This window comes from Bubalus kerabau, chromosome 19 (genome assembly GCF_029407905.1).
Source record: "Bubalus kerabau isolate K-KA32 ecotype Philippines breed swamp buffalo chromosome 19, PCC_UOA_SB_1v2, whole genome shotgun sequence".
NCBI classification, from domain to species: domain Eukaryota; kingdom Metazoa; phylum Chordata; class Mammalia; order Artiodactyla; family Bovidae; genus Bubalus; species Bubalus kerabau.
This window is the reverse complement of record NC_073642.1, coordinates 53,790,556-53,805,708: the sequence shown is the minus strand read 5'-3', so window position 1 is coordinate 53,805,708 and position 15,153 is coordinate 53,790,556. Positions and strand designations below refer to the sequence as shown.

At 39.1% G+C, this 15,153-nt stretch overlaps 1 pseudogene; it reads right to left on the bottom strand.

The window, feature by feature from the left end:
- Positions 1 to 1,364: 1,364 nt before the first annotated feature.
- LOC129633940 (growth hormone-regulated TBC protein 1-like) lies at positions 1,365 to 4,226 on the bottom strand (annotated as a pseudogene).
- Positions 4,227 to 15,153: the final 10,927 nt, after the last annotated feature.

The window sequence follows — 15,153 nt, the reverse complement described above, 5'->3', positions numbered from 1 at the left end:
ACTGACTTGATGGGCATGAGTCTGAGTGAATTTCGGGAGTTGGTGATGGACAGGGAGGCCTGGTGTGCTGCGATTCATGGGGTTGCAAAGAGTCGGACACAACTAAGCAAGTGAACTGACTGAACTGAGACCAATATATTTAATTGTGAAGTTACTATTTAAAGTGTGAAGTTTCACTGACACTAAAATTGAAATTTTGTGAATTTTAAGAATACTACTTACTGTAGGATAATCTTTTATCCTATCTTTTATTGAGATAGGGTGAAACATAAATTCATATTTATATTTATATATTTTATAAACATTTATTTTGAAATTCACCATAGAAAAAAGAGTTGTAGACCATAACTGTCCTGAATTAAAGAAATCATATTTAAATATTACTAAAAGGATTTAAATATTATATATATACCAAGTTAGAAACACATCCAGACATCTGATTGAGGAGAAAGCAGATATGGAATGGATACAGAAAGTTATAAATAGTAGGAGGTATAAATACCTTATGAACCATTACAGAAATGAGGACAGTAGGAAATATTCTTTGTTATATACATATTTGTTTTCATTAACCCATCTTTCCCTGTCCTCTATCTCTACCATTTTGTGTAAAAGATATATATACATTTTAGGACTTACCAGCAAGAAGCACATGTAGAATGTAGGGGGTAAAGAAGAGATCAGTATAGCTCCAGCAGTGGTAGCCAGGCAAATGGGCTTTAGACTATGGAGGGTTTCAACTTCCCGTGAATTACACATTTTTTTCCTTACATCTCAAATTTTATATATTATTAATGTCTCAGATTAAAAAAAAAAAGGTGACTTGCAGCTCACAATGAAGAGAAGAGGTACATTAAGTTCAGTTCAGTCGCTCAGTCGTGTCCCACTCTTTTCGACCCCATGAATTGCAGCATGCCAGGCCTCCCTGTCCATCACCTACTCCCAGAGTTCAGTTAAACTCATGTCCATCGAGTCAGTGATGCCATCCAGCCATCTCATCCTCTGTCTTCACCTTCTTCTCCTGCCCCCAATCCCTCCCAGCATCAGAGTCTTTTCCAATGAGTCAACTCTTCGCATGAGGTGGCCAAAGTACTGGAGTTTCAGCTTTAGCATCATTCCTTCCAAAGAAATCCCAGGGCTGATCTCCTTCAGAATGGACTGGTTGGATCTCCTTGCAGTCCAAGGGACTCTCAAGAGTCTTCTCCAACACCACAGTTCAAAAGCATCAATTCTTCAGCACTCAGCCTTCTTCACAGTCCAACTCTCACATCTATACATGACCACAGGAAAAACCATAGCCTTGACTAGACGGACCTTTGTTGGCAAAGTAATATCTCTGCTTTTGAATATGCTATCTAGTTTGGTCATAACTTTACAGAATGATAATTAAGTTGCTCAGTTCCTGGCTGGAGTGTGGCTGTGTTGGCCTTGGCAGCAGAAGGCATGTGGAAGCTCCCTTGCCCAGACAGTTGAGTCAGCCCTGTGTCAGCAGCCAGCCGGCAGTGCTGCATCATGCTGGCCCTGGACAGGCTCCCAGACTCTGAGAATACTGTCTGCATGAAGGTGTGGCACTGCGTCACGAAGCTCCCTCTGGTGATCTCCTTGAGATGTCGGAGACACTGTTAACTTTCAAGATCAATGCCTGACGTTGCTTGTTGAGGGTTAGGGCCTCCTGGAAGGTGACCTTGGAGCCCTGCTTGAACAGACTATCCCAGATGCGAAGCAGCGTGGGCTGGAGGTTTACAAATAGGCAGACAAACCTGTGCAACATGACCGGGGTACATAGCACACTGTGCCTGTCCCTTCCTGACCATCACCACCAGCAGCTTGGTCTTCGCCAGCTCCAGAAGGACCTCCTGACCTGTCCTGGGCTCAGCATGTAGGGGCCGCAGTACTCTGGAAGTATTCTGTCAACTGGGACGTCCAACAGCCACAGAATCAGATATCCGGCTATGAAGTTCACTCCCTTGCAACAACCAACCCCGTGGGTGTGGTGCAGGCCGGTTAGCAGCACGTGATACAGGGTCCTCTGCAAGAAGGGGCGCGCACCCTTCTGGAACCTCACGCTGTCCCAGAAGGCACCATTCATGTGTGTTCTGAGGCTCTCCTCCAGGCTGTCATTCCTCTCTCCTCTGAGAACACAGTGGTAGTGGCCAGGGTTCCGGTCCATCTGGGCCAAGGCTTCGCTCACCCCCACCCAGGTGCGGGCCTAGTGGGATGCCCTTCTGGATGTGGTGCTTCACTGTCGTAATATTCTGGACACCACTGCTTCCCTTTAGAAGTTTGAACCATGTTATGGCCCTTCTGGTATCACCGAATGGGCGGGGGGGGGGGGGGGGGGGGAATTCTTCAAAAGCTGCATAAGCGGAGTCCTCAGGCCTTTCCAACACAAGAACAGATTGATCCCTGGATGCGTTCCCACGCCACCTGGGCGGCCTGGAGCCTGGAGGGCCCCCGGGCACTCCTGGAGGGGGCGGCGGGGGCGGGGTGGCCAAATCCACCGCCCAGGACTCGCAGCGCCTCGCTTCCTTGCAGACTTGAGCAATTCGTGCCTTCTGAATGCCTGAATACTAGCAGGTGTGTCTCTTTTATTCCTCCAGCTCTTTCAACAGTTTTTTTTAGGCCTATCATTTATGGTATGAACTCTTTCTGCCTGATGTGCCTAGCTTGCTTTCTGTTCTCCTGAAGAAAACTCTGTAATACTGGAGAACCAATATTTTTGAGGAAAGCTACCTTCCTGTTTTGCTCCTCTCCACGACTTCACTGGACACTGAAGGACTGCGGAAACATTTCCGTGGCTTTGTAGAAGCTTTTAGCCTTGTTCCCCATTCGTTTCTTGCTCAGAATTTAGCATTATTCTGTGAAGGAAAAAAAAAAAAAAAAAACTGACAATACATTTCAGGCACTTGAATTTTCCAGGTTTTTCAAAAGAACCACTGAAAGCCCAATTGATCTTTCTTTTTCTATCAAAGGCCCAGAATTCTCCACCCAGAATCAGCAGATATACTAAGGGGAAAATCTTTCTGGTGACTTTTTGCTCACCTAAGAATGGTTCTGCTTCTCTAGGTTTTTTTTGTTTCTTTGTTTGTTTGTTTGTTTTTTTAATTTGCTTTGCATTCCTTCCATGGCTCTCAGATGTTTTTTAAAGCTCTGTTTACGTTTTTTAATGTAGCTACATCCCCCCGCCCACACACACACACAGGTACATCGGCTAACCCCGGAGCTGCCTTCCAATGTAGTGAACTTTCTATTACCATGAATGCTAAACTGCAAGCTGGATAAACATGTAAGCCATTTTACAGGGAGGAATGGGATTATCATGTTGATAATGGAGAGTTACTCTACTCTAAACGTGGTGTGTATTTTCCAATCTGTAGCTTGGATGTGTAACCATATTTTTAAAGTAATTACTATATTGCTAAAAGTTATTAGCAGCACTGCATATCACGTGTATATTTTTTTTGTATTTGTATGCAATAGAGTTTAATTAATTTAATCTTGCCAGTGTTATTTTCTCTTGTTATAAATTATTTATATAAATCTTTTGAGAAAATCAAAGATTTGTGCATAGGATATTACATTTGGGAATCAAGACAGCAAATATTGATTTGAGAAGGCAGTGGTCGTAAATTTGAACTTGCGTTGGAATCACCTGGGGGATTGCTAAAACATGTATCGCTAAACCCACCCTAGAGTTTCTGATTCAGTATGACTGGAGTGGGGTCTTAGTCGTGGCACTTGCTAGCAAGTTCTCACACTGATGCTGCTTCTGGGGAACACAGTTTGAGAATCACTGGTGTAAAACATAAAACAATTGCATGATTGTATTTCTTTTATGTTTTATGTAAACCTGAAATATGAAAAGTGCAAGTGAGAGCACAGTGGCCTCCATAGCTTACAGTTCTGCTCTATAATTTGCCCTTACAAATGGCCTGTCAAGTCAGTTATATGATCAACTCTTTAAATATTGATGAGACATTTTTACCCTCCCTGCCGTTCTCAGCTATACCAGCTTGGAACTGTAAGCAAATCATTTTGTCAGTTTTTGTGCAATGCACATTACTTTCTCTTTCTCCCCCTCACTGTATCTTCTTCCAATAATTTCCTGTAAAACTTGCTGCTTACCTCTGACGGGAATAGCAGCAGCTCAGGTCATCCATCAAACCAGGGCTCTGTGTCAGCAGCTTCTCAAATGATATAAGGTGATTCTTATATGACGTAACCATCAGAACGCCACAGAGAAGAAGTCACAGTTGTCAACTTGGGTCATAAAGCACAGGAAATCTCAATGAGCCGTCTAGTACCTGCCAAGACTAGTATTAAAGAGACAGGAGGATGGAAAGATAGCATGACTCCAAATGGCAGGTAAATATGTCTTTCAATATTATAATGCATACATCACAGCATCTATATTATAGCTACCGTTGTTACAACTATGTCACCCTTTTCCTGATCTCTAGAAATGGAATTTATATAAAGCATACTGTTCTGAGATAATTCACATGTGGAAAATACATTTTAAAATTTTAACTACAAATTTAAACATCAAGGATTAAATTTAGATAAAGGTAATAAAGATGTTATTGTTTGGGGCTCACTGCCTAGGTACATATATTCCTGCCTATAAAATGGCCTTTGTTTTGAATTTTCCACCTCAACTATATTTGATAAATATGACTAGTCAAGTTTTATTTCATTGTAATTTGATAATTGAAAGGAAATAAGATATTTGTCTTGCATTTTCTTCCTTTGCATTTACCTGTTACTATTTTTTTTTTTAATTTGGCATTATTTCCAAACTAGTTAAAGAAAGAAAAAAATATTTAGGGGTTTTTGTGTTTGATTCCATAGAGGTTGTGTTTGCCCATGCTCTGTAACATAATGAACATGTTTTCAAAACCCAGTGGATTAGGTACTATGAAAGAAGAAAGAAACAGAGAGAAGGAGGAAAGGAAAAGGGGAGGAGAGAGGAAGGAGGAAAGGAGGGAAGAAAAGATGAAAGGATGGAAGGAAAAGAATAGGAAAAACTCCCTTGACAAAAAATAATGCTGGGCAACACATTAATTATTAAAGTTGAAGACAGTGAAACAGATATGAAATGCAATTTTAATATAAAAGTAGACACTTTCTGAGATTTCTCCATATTATCATAATGGGCAAGGAAAAGTGGGAGAGGAGGGGAGGGAAGCATGGGAGGAAAGGAGGAAGGGAGGAAGGGAAAGACAAGTAAGAAAAGAAAACTAGAAAAAAAAAAAAACTTCCTATGACAAAAAGCAGGATTGGGCAACATGTGAATTAGTAAAGTTGAAGAGAGTGAAACACTTAGATTTGAAATGCAATTTTAAGGTAAAAAGTAGACTCTTGAGATGTCTCTATATCATTATAATGATCAAATGTAGACTGAGCCTCTTTGTCTCTTAACCTTTCCATATTTCTAATTTCTTTGCTGTGTTTGCTATAAAAGCTGTACAATTATTTGAACATATTTTCAGGGTTTCAAATAGATTTTGTTAGTGGTTATTTTGTAATATTTTTTGATTGTGGCTTTAATCTCAAAAGGCTTTATATCCTTTATACTCCACATAGCATATATATTTTTTTAGAATGTCATTCCTCTCAGATTATTTTTAGCATATTTGTTAGGGCTTTTATTTATATTGTTTTTTGTTCATTTATTACAATGCTTATTAATTCATCTATGTTCTTTATTTCTGAAATTATCTTCCTTATGATATTTTTTCATGTGTATGAATAATTATTATCACTGATATTTATATTTAAGAGAGAAGAAATAGATAATTGGCTGGGTTTCCTGGCAGTCTGATAGTAGGATCGTTTCTTGACATATTTTTCCATAGGTGGTGCATCAAGAGAAGTAAGTTAAATTATGCTGTAGTGACAAGCATTTAGTGGCTTGACACAAAGGTTTATTCCTTGCTCGTGTTGAATTTCCATCAGGGGTTTGTGTCTATACTGTGTTGTAAATTGTCCTCACTTTGGAACTTGAGCTGCCACAGCACTTACTATTTGGATTTTTATTGATCATTATGGCAGAAAAGGAACTCTAATGACTCCTCTGTCAACAGTTAAATGCTCCAATCTGGAAGTGGTGCTGATTTTCTAGAACTAGTGACAGGGGCCACGTTCAGCCACAAGAAGGCCACAGATTGCACGGCTGTCTTTTCCCCTTGAAAGCCAGAAGATTAAGATGGGGATTTATAATAGTCATTAATCACTACTATAGGTCAGAATTTGATCAAGAGCTCAACGTATGATAGAATATGGTATATTGATTCCTAGACTTCAATTTATGGTGCTTTAGGTGAGAGACTTCTGTGAGGAAATGAACTTTCTATGTGCCAGAATGAAGAAGGCTTTTCTCTAGGAAACAAAATCTACACTAGATCCCTAGTTTTCTCCAGATTCATTAATCAGCTGCATTAAAGAAAAATGAGTTGCTAGTCTTACTCAATTCTCATTGCCTCAATTCTGCATAATGAATAAATGGAAGAAAGGGATTGGAGGTGAGTTCTGTTTTCATCCCTAACTTTCACGCTTGCAGAATTTTGTACTTGATGAATCAGAGCCAAGACCACGTTAGGGTATCAGTGTGAGGACCGCACTACAATTTCTCTTGCACATCCTCAGAGTTTATATTAAACAGTAACTTTTTATGTGTTTCAGCCACTAAATATGCTCCATCTAACTTATGATTTGAAGAAATTTGCTGTTATAGGTCGATTCTAACCTGTTTTTAACATTTTAGTCTCAATAATGTTTCAGGAGAGAGAGCCATATGTGTCCGGTATCTCTGCCTGAAAGGAGAAGCCAAAGTGTGGAGTATTTGTTTGTATTTTTTTGGTTTTGTTTTGTTATTTAATTGGTAAATAAGTATTTTATTTTAGAATAATTCAGTTTTATAAAACTTTTATAAAGACAGAAAGTTCCCATGTACCCATAACCCAGTTTCCCCTATTAGCATTTTATTTTATTATAGTACATATATTTGACACAATAGGTGAACCAATACTAATACATTATTGTTAACTGAAGTCCAGTATTTTAAGTAGATTTCCTTTGTTTTTTGCCTAATGTTCTTTTTGTCTGTTCTAGGATCCCATCCAGGATACCATGTTACCTTTTGTTGTTTTGGCTCCATGGGCTCCTATTGGCTGTAACAGATTCTCATATTTTCTTTGTTTTTGGTGATCCTAGAAATCCTGAGAAATACTGACCAGATATTTTGTATAGTGTCTCTCTCACATTTTTCCTGTTTTTTTCATGGTTATACTGGAGTTCTTGAGATGGATATCACAGAGGTAAAGAAAGCATCAACTTCATCACTCTATATCAAGAGTACCTATTATCAACACGCAATCATTGTTGATGTTAGCCTTGGTCACCCAACTGAGAAATACTGGTTAAGTTTCAACACAGTAAAGTTGCTTTTTTCCCTTTTTCCACACTCTACTCTTTGGAAGGAAGTCATTCTGCACAATTTCACTTAAAGACTGGGGAGTTAATAATCACCATCATGAAGGTGAAATAAGTACATGAATTTAGAATTACTTTGCACAAAATATTCCATCAATCATTTATATAAGTATGGACTCCTGCTGCTAAGTCACTTCAGTCGTGTCCGACTCCGTGTGACCCCATAGACGGCAGCCCACCAGGCTCCGCCATTCCTGGGATTCTCCAGGCAAGAACACTGGAGTGGGTTGCCATTTCCTTCTCCAATGTATGAAAGTGAAAAGTGAAAGTGAAGTTGCTCAGTCATGTCCAACTCTAGCGACCCCATGGACTGCAGCCTACCAGGCTCCTCCGTCCATGGGATTTTCCAGGCAAGAGTACTGGAGTGGGGTGCCATTGCCTTCTCCGTAAGTATGGACTAATTTTGACAAATACAGAGAGTAATTTCTGTATCATTACAGTCTTATTTCTTTGCTTTCTATTCTGTTCCACCAATCTGGGCTTATGTGCCTGCTGTCACTTCAGCTGTGTCTGACTCTTCACAGCCACTGTAGCCCACCAAGCTTCTCTGTCCATGGTTTTTCAGGCAAGAATACTGGAGTGGGTTGCCATTTCCTTCTCCAGGGGATCTTCACAACCCAGGGATCTAACCTGCATCTCATGTCTCCTGCATTGGCAGGTGGGTTCTTTATTACTAATGCCACCTGAGGAGCCCTCCATTGATCTAGGTGTCTATTATTTTGCTAATGCAACCTGTGTACTGTAACTTTACAGTAAATCTAAAATCTGATATTGTGAGTCCTTCAACTTTGTTATTTTTCAATATTATATTAAGTTATTCTAGGTCTTTTGTCCTTTTGTATATTTTAGACAGACTTCCCTGATGGCTCAGTTGGTAAAGAATCTGCCTGCAATGCAGGAGACCTGGGTTGGGAAAATACCCTGGAGAAAGGCATGGCAATCCACTCCAGTATTCTTACCTGGAGAATCCCCATGTTTTAGAACACATGAACTCCTTAATGCAAATTCAGACTTAAATTGAAGAAAGTAGGGAAAACCACTAGACCATTTAGGTATGACCTAAAGCAAATCCCTTATGATTATACAGTGGAAGTGAGAAATAGACTTAAGGGCCTAGATCTGATAGATGGACTGCCTGATAAACTATGGAATGAGGTTCGTGACATTGTACAGGAGACAGGGATCAAGACCATTCCCATAGAAAAGAAATGCAAAAAAGCAAAATGGCTGTCTGGGGAGGCCTTACAAATAGCTGTGAAAAGAAGAGAAGTGAAAAGCAAAGGAGAAAAGGAAAGATATAAACATCTGAATGCAGAGTTCCAAAGAATAGCAAGAAGAGATAAAAGAGCCTTCTTCAGCGATCAATGCAAAGAAATAGAGGAAAACAACAGAATGGGAAAGACTAGGGATCTCTTCAAGAAAATCAGAGATACCAAAGGAACATTTCATGCAAAGATGAGCTCGATAAAGGACAGAAATGGTATGGACCTAACAGAAACAGAAGATATTAAGAAGAGATAGCAAGAATACACAGAAGAACTGTACAAAAGAGATCTTCACAACCCAGATAATCACGATGGTGTGATCACTGACCTACAGCCAGACATCCTGGAATGTGAAGTCAAATGGGCCTTAGAAAGCATCACTACGAACAAAGCTAGTGGAGGTGATAGAATTCCAGTTGAGCTATTCCAAATCCTGAAAGATGATGCTGTGAAAGTGCTGCACTCAATATGCCAGCAAATCTGGAAAACTCAGCAGTGGCCACAGGACTGGAAAAGGTCAGTTTTCATTCCAATCCCAAAGAAAGGCAATTAGAAAGAATGCTCAAACTACCGCACAATTGCACTCATCTCACACGCTAGTAAAGTAATGCTCAAAATTCTCCAAGCCAGGCTTCAGCAATATGTGAACTGTGAACTTCCAGATGTTCAAGCTGGTTTTAGAAAAGGCAGAGGAACCAGAGATCAAATTGCCAACATCCGCTGGATCATCAAAAAAGCAAGAGAGTTCCAGAAAAACATCTATTTCTGCTTTATTGACTATGCCAAAGCCTTTGACTGTGTGGATCACAATAAACTGTGGAAAATTCTGAAAGAGATGGGAATACCAGACCACCTGATCTGCCTCTTGAGAAATTTGTATGCAGGTCAGGAAGCAACAGCTAGAACTGGACATGGAACAACAGACTGGTTCCAAATAGGAAAAGGAGTATGTCAAGGCTGTATTTATTTAACTTATATGCAGAGTACATCATGAGAAACGCTGGACTGGAAGAAACACAAACTGGAATCAAGATTGCCTGGAGAAATATCAATAACCTAAGATATGCAAATGACACCACCCTTATGGCAGAAATTGAAGAGGAACCCAAAGGCCTCTTGATGAAAGTGAAAGAGGAGAGTGAAAAAGTTGGCTTAAAGCTCAACATTCAGAAAACGAAGATCATGGCATCCGGTCCCACCACTTCATGGGAAATAGACGGGGAAACAGTGGAAACAGTGTCAGACTTAATTTTTCTGGGCTCCAAAATCACTGCAGATGGTGACTGCAGCCATGAAATTAAAAGACGCTTACTCCTTGGAAGGAAAGTTATGACCAACCTAGATAGCATATTCAAAAGCAGAGACATTACTTTGCCAACAAAGGTTCGTCTAGTCAAGGCTATGGTTTTTCCTGTGGTCATGCATGGATTTGAGAGTTGGACTGTGAAGAAGGCTGAGCACTGAAGAATTGATGCTTTTGAACTGTGGTGTTGGAGAAGAGTCTTGAGAGTCCCTTGGACTGCAAGGAGATCCAACCAGTCCATTCTGAAGGCAATCAGCCCTGGGATTTCTTTGGAAGGAATGATGCTAAAGCTGAAACTCCAGTACTTTGGCCACCTCATGCGAAGAGTTGACTCATTGGAAAAGACTCTGATGCTGGGAGGGATTGGGGGCAGGAGGAGAAGGGGACAACAGAGGATGAGATGGCTGGATGGCATCACTGACTCGATGGAGGTGAGTCTGAGTGAACTCCAGGAGTTGGTGATGGACAGGGAGGCCTGGCGTGCTCTGATTCATGGGCTTGCAAAGAGTCGGACACGACTGAGTGACTGATCTGATCTGATAGAGGTCTATACAGTAGGTCACTAGGATTTCAGTTAGTATAGGATTAGATCTATAATCAAATTCTAGAAGGTCAACTTCTTATAACAGAGAGTCCTCCAATGCATGAACATGAGATAGTTCTCAATTTGTTTAGAACTCCTTATTATTTTAATATACATTTTGTAGATTTCTGAATATATATTGTATATGTACTTTTAAAATATTTATACCTCAGAATGTAATAGGAAATTTTATATAGTATTTTTTTAAATCCAATTGTTTAGTAATTATTTTTGTATATTGGTTTTGTGTGCTGTGACTTGCTATACTGACTTATTAGAATACTAGAAAGTATTTTTGAGGGTAGATTCATTGGGGGTTCTATACATAGGTACTCATGTCATTTGCAAAACAAAATATACCAGAACAATTACTTCTCTTTTTCTTATTTGTATAGATCTTAGGACTTCCAAGGTAATGTTGATTAGTAGTGATGAGAGAAAACATCCCTGCATTTTTTTCTGAATTTAGGAAAAGTTCTCTATTTTGTCAAACTGTAAAAATAAATTTTGATAGGTGCCCTTTATCAAATTAAGGAGACTAATTGCAATTCCTATTTTGCAGAGAGTGTTTATCAGAATAAGGATTGTATTTAGTCAAATATTTTTCCTACCTCTAATAATATGTTCATATGAGTTTCATTCTTTAGCTTGTTAATATACTGGGCCACATATATTACACTTTAAATGTTGAATAAATTGCATTAATGGTATATATCTTACTTGTTTGTAGCATATTACACTTTTGTATTAATTTTGCAACATATTTCAGCTCTGATTCTCTGCATTCACCTATATTTCTAGAGTTTGGGTAGTGATTTATAATCTCAGTTCTTGAATGGATCTAAGTCATTGATTTTAAGCATTTCCAACTTTTTCTAATTGTTAGGATGAATGTGATGGCATCTAGGTCTTTACATGTTGGAGTTAAAACCAGTAGTCTCTGTGTATAACCTCTATAGTTTAAAAAATTTAGTATCTTATTCCTCACAAATTATTGAGTAATTGCAGTCCCCAGATCACAATAAACTGTGGAAAAAATAAAATGTGGAAAGAGATGGGAATACCAGACCACCTGACCTGCCTCTTGAGAAACCTATATGCAGGTCAGGAAGCAACAGTTAGAACTGGACATGGAACAACAGACTGGTTCCAAATAGGAAAAGGAGTACATCAAGGCTGTATATTGTCACCCTGCTTATTTAACTTCTATGCAGAGTACATCATGAGAAACGCTGGACTGGAAGAAACACAAGCTGGAATCAAGATTGCCAGGAGAAATATCAATAACCTCAGATATGCAGATGACACCACCCTTATGGCAGAAAGTGAAGAGGAACTAAAAAGCCTCTTGATGAAAGTGAAAGAGGAGAGTGAAAAAGTTGGCTTAAAGCTCAAGATTCAGAAAACAAAGATCATGGCATCTGGTCCCATCACTTCATTGGAAATAGATGGGGAAACAGTGGAAACAGTGTTAGACTTTATTTTTCTGGGCTCCAAAATCACTGCAGATGGTGACTGCAGCCATGAAATTAAAAGACGCTTAGTCCTTGGAAGGAAAATTAAGACCAACCTAGATAGCATATTAAAAAACAGAGATGTTACTTTGCCAACAAAGGTCCATCTATTCAAGGCTATGGTTTTTTCGGTGGTCATATATGGATGTGAGAGTTGGACTGTGAAGAAAGCTGAGCACCGAAGAATTGATGCTTTTGAACTGTGGTGTTGGAGAAGACTCTTGAGAGTCCCTTGGACTGCAAGGAGATCCAACCAATCCTTTCTAAAGGAGATCAGTCCTGCATGTTCATTGGAAGAACTGATGCTTAAGCTGAAACTCCAATACTTTGGCCACCTCATGCGAAGAGTTGACTCATTGGAAAAAGACTCTGATGCTGGGAGGGATTGGGGGCAGGAGGAGAAGAGGATGACAGAGGATGAGATGGCTGGATGGCATCACTGACTCGATGGACATGAGTTTGAGTGAACTGCGGGAGTTGGTGATGGACAGGGAGGCCTGGCGTGCTGCGATTCATGGGGTAGCAAACAGTCGGACACGACTGAGTGACTGAACTGAACTGAAAATAGTTTATGTGGAATTATTAAAGATTAATAACATTTCCTCCTTAAGCTTTTGCATAGTCACAAGATTAAAATTGTTTTCTTTGTATCTTCTTTTATATTGCTCACTTTTTTATTCCTTTAAAGTGATAATATCTAAACAAAAAAAAATAGATTAAATATGGTCAAGAAAGCCAATCAGTAGTGTCACCAGAAATAATGATTTATTGTCAAATCGTAGAGAGGTTTCTAGACATAGAATTCTCTCCTCAGTTCATACTTGGCCAAGTCATTATCTGCATGTATAAGTGATTATAATATTTGCCAGTGAAAGTAAATCAGAGATTATCCTAGCATATCTGTGTTAAATCTGTATCCCAAAACATAAAGATGGGAAGGAATGATAAGTCTAAAATAACAAAATTAAATTTGATTCGAGTGTCCTATATTATATTCTCTCTGAGGGACAGTTACTAACAGTGAAAAAAAAAGAAAATCAAATTCAGTTACATTCAACAGTCTTCTTTAGTTACAGTAAGATGTCCTCCGCATGCATCGTTCATAGAATTTTTAACCACATAAAAGAATAGCAGTATAATTATTGTTATAATGATATAAATAAACTGAGGACCTAAGAGTTTACTTTTCGTGATTCAAAGTCAAATAGTTAACTAGTATTAGAAAAATAATTCAATTTATGCCATATAAACTCACTATGAAATAATAAGTAAAAATATAGTTGTTTTGTGTCACATACTTATACAAGCCTGGGTTGAATTATTTGTCACATACTTATACAAAGCTGAGTTGAATTATTTATTTTGTTTGTGGTTAAAGATTTTGTAAAACATTTGGAAAATTTCAGTGTGCACAGAGTAATGTATACAGTATGAATAAATACTTGGAAAGACATTGAAAATACAATGGTTGAGGAGGCTCAGAAAAGGTAATGATAACTCTCATCATATGAAAAACAAATGGACTTAGAATATTAGCGACAGAGTGGGGTTTAGATCCTTAATTTCTTTTGTTTTATTTCTGTTTTATGTATTGGATCTAAAAAATAAATGACAGAAATAAAGGAGAAACTACTTCCCCCACCCCCACCCCCCCCTCCGAAACTCACTGAATGGCAAGCTAGCTGTTTGGCATGTGTGATAGGAATCTCCTTCCATTCCATTCTTATTTCCTGGAAGGCTGGCTGGGATCTGTATCATCTTTCCTAACATTAGTAATCCCCTTGGCAAGTACATTCTATCTGTGTGGACATATGTCTAAAAGAGATAAGACATATGAAATATATGAATGTATTTTTGTGTTTTTGCTGCTTTTTTTGTTCGTAATATTCTACTTGGCCAAAAGTTACTATCTATCTAGATAATGGAATGTGATCTTACAAGGGGCAGGGGAGAGATGGTTAGAAATTAGAACTCTTATTGCAGGAATAGATAAAGAAAGAAATAAAATCTGGATTCTTAATTTTATAGCAATATAATATTCTGGAAATCCAGGTAATTTTTTTAAAAGAGAAAAGTAAATTTATCCTTTAGCATTTTTAACAAACCAAGAGTGAGTGGACAACCAGATTACAAACAATTTCATAGTGTAGGAAGAAATTCAGAAATTCATGATATATTAAGAATTTTGCTGACCAGTGAGTGGTAGAAGGAATACAAACAAGAAAATAAGAGTGTGAAGTAGGAGAGGAAGGCACCAATTAATATTGAACACTCCCTATGCTGATGAATTTGAGGAAGTGTTTGTTATGTTGCTAGTTTGCTATATTTGATGTTTGGTGAAGAGAAGTGCCACCCTGCTTTCCTTTTGGGACTCTGGGAGGAAACCTTTCAAGTGAAGAGGCCTTGCACTGACACGGGGTGGTCTAGAATGAATAAGCAGAGGCAGGGATTACTTAATAGTCCCAAACTCCACAAATCTTGCATGAAGTGCATCATCACACGGGATTTCTTACATTTCCTTGGTGTTTACAGAGGTCAGCCTAATTGAAAGCCTGTCGGTCAGATCTGCTGCTGCTGCTGCTAAGTCGTTTCAGTTGTGTCCGACTCTGTGCGACCCCATAGACGGCAGCCCACCAGGCTCCCCCATCCCTGGGATTCTCCAGGCAAGAACACTGGAGTGGGTTGCCATTTCTTTCTCGGTCAGATCTAAACGTCCTTAAATTGCCACCACCAAGTCTAGCAGTTTCTGAGTTGATGGCACAATGTGGCATAGAAATCCTGGGCCAGGACGTGTGGAAAGAATGTGAAAGAGGTTTAGAGGCTTGAGGTAAAGGAGACCTAAAATGATTCAGAGGTGTATATGGAGGCCAACTAGGCCTTAAACAAGACAAAAGAATGACCAGATCACAAGTTGAAACAGTTAAGGGCTTCAGCAGCAATTAGTCTCTCATCCAGGAAAGGACCAGTCTTATCTTTTCCTATCCAGGGGACAGC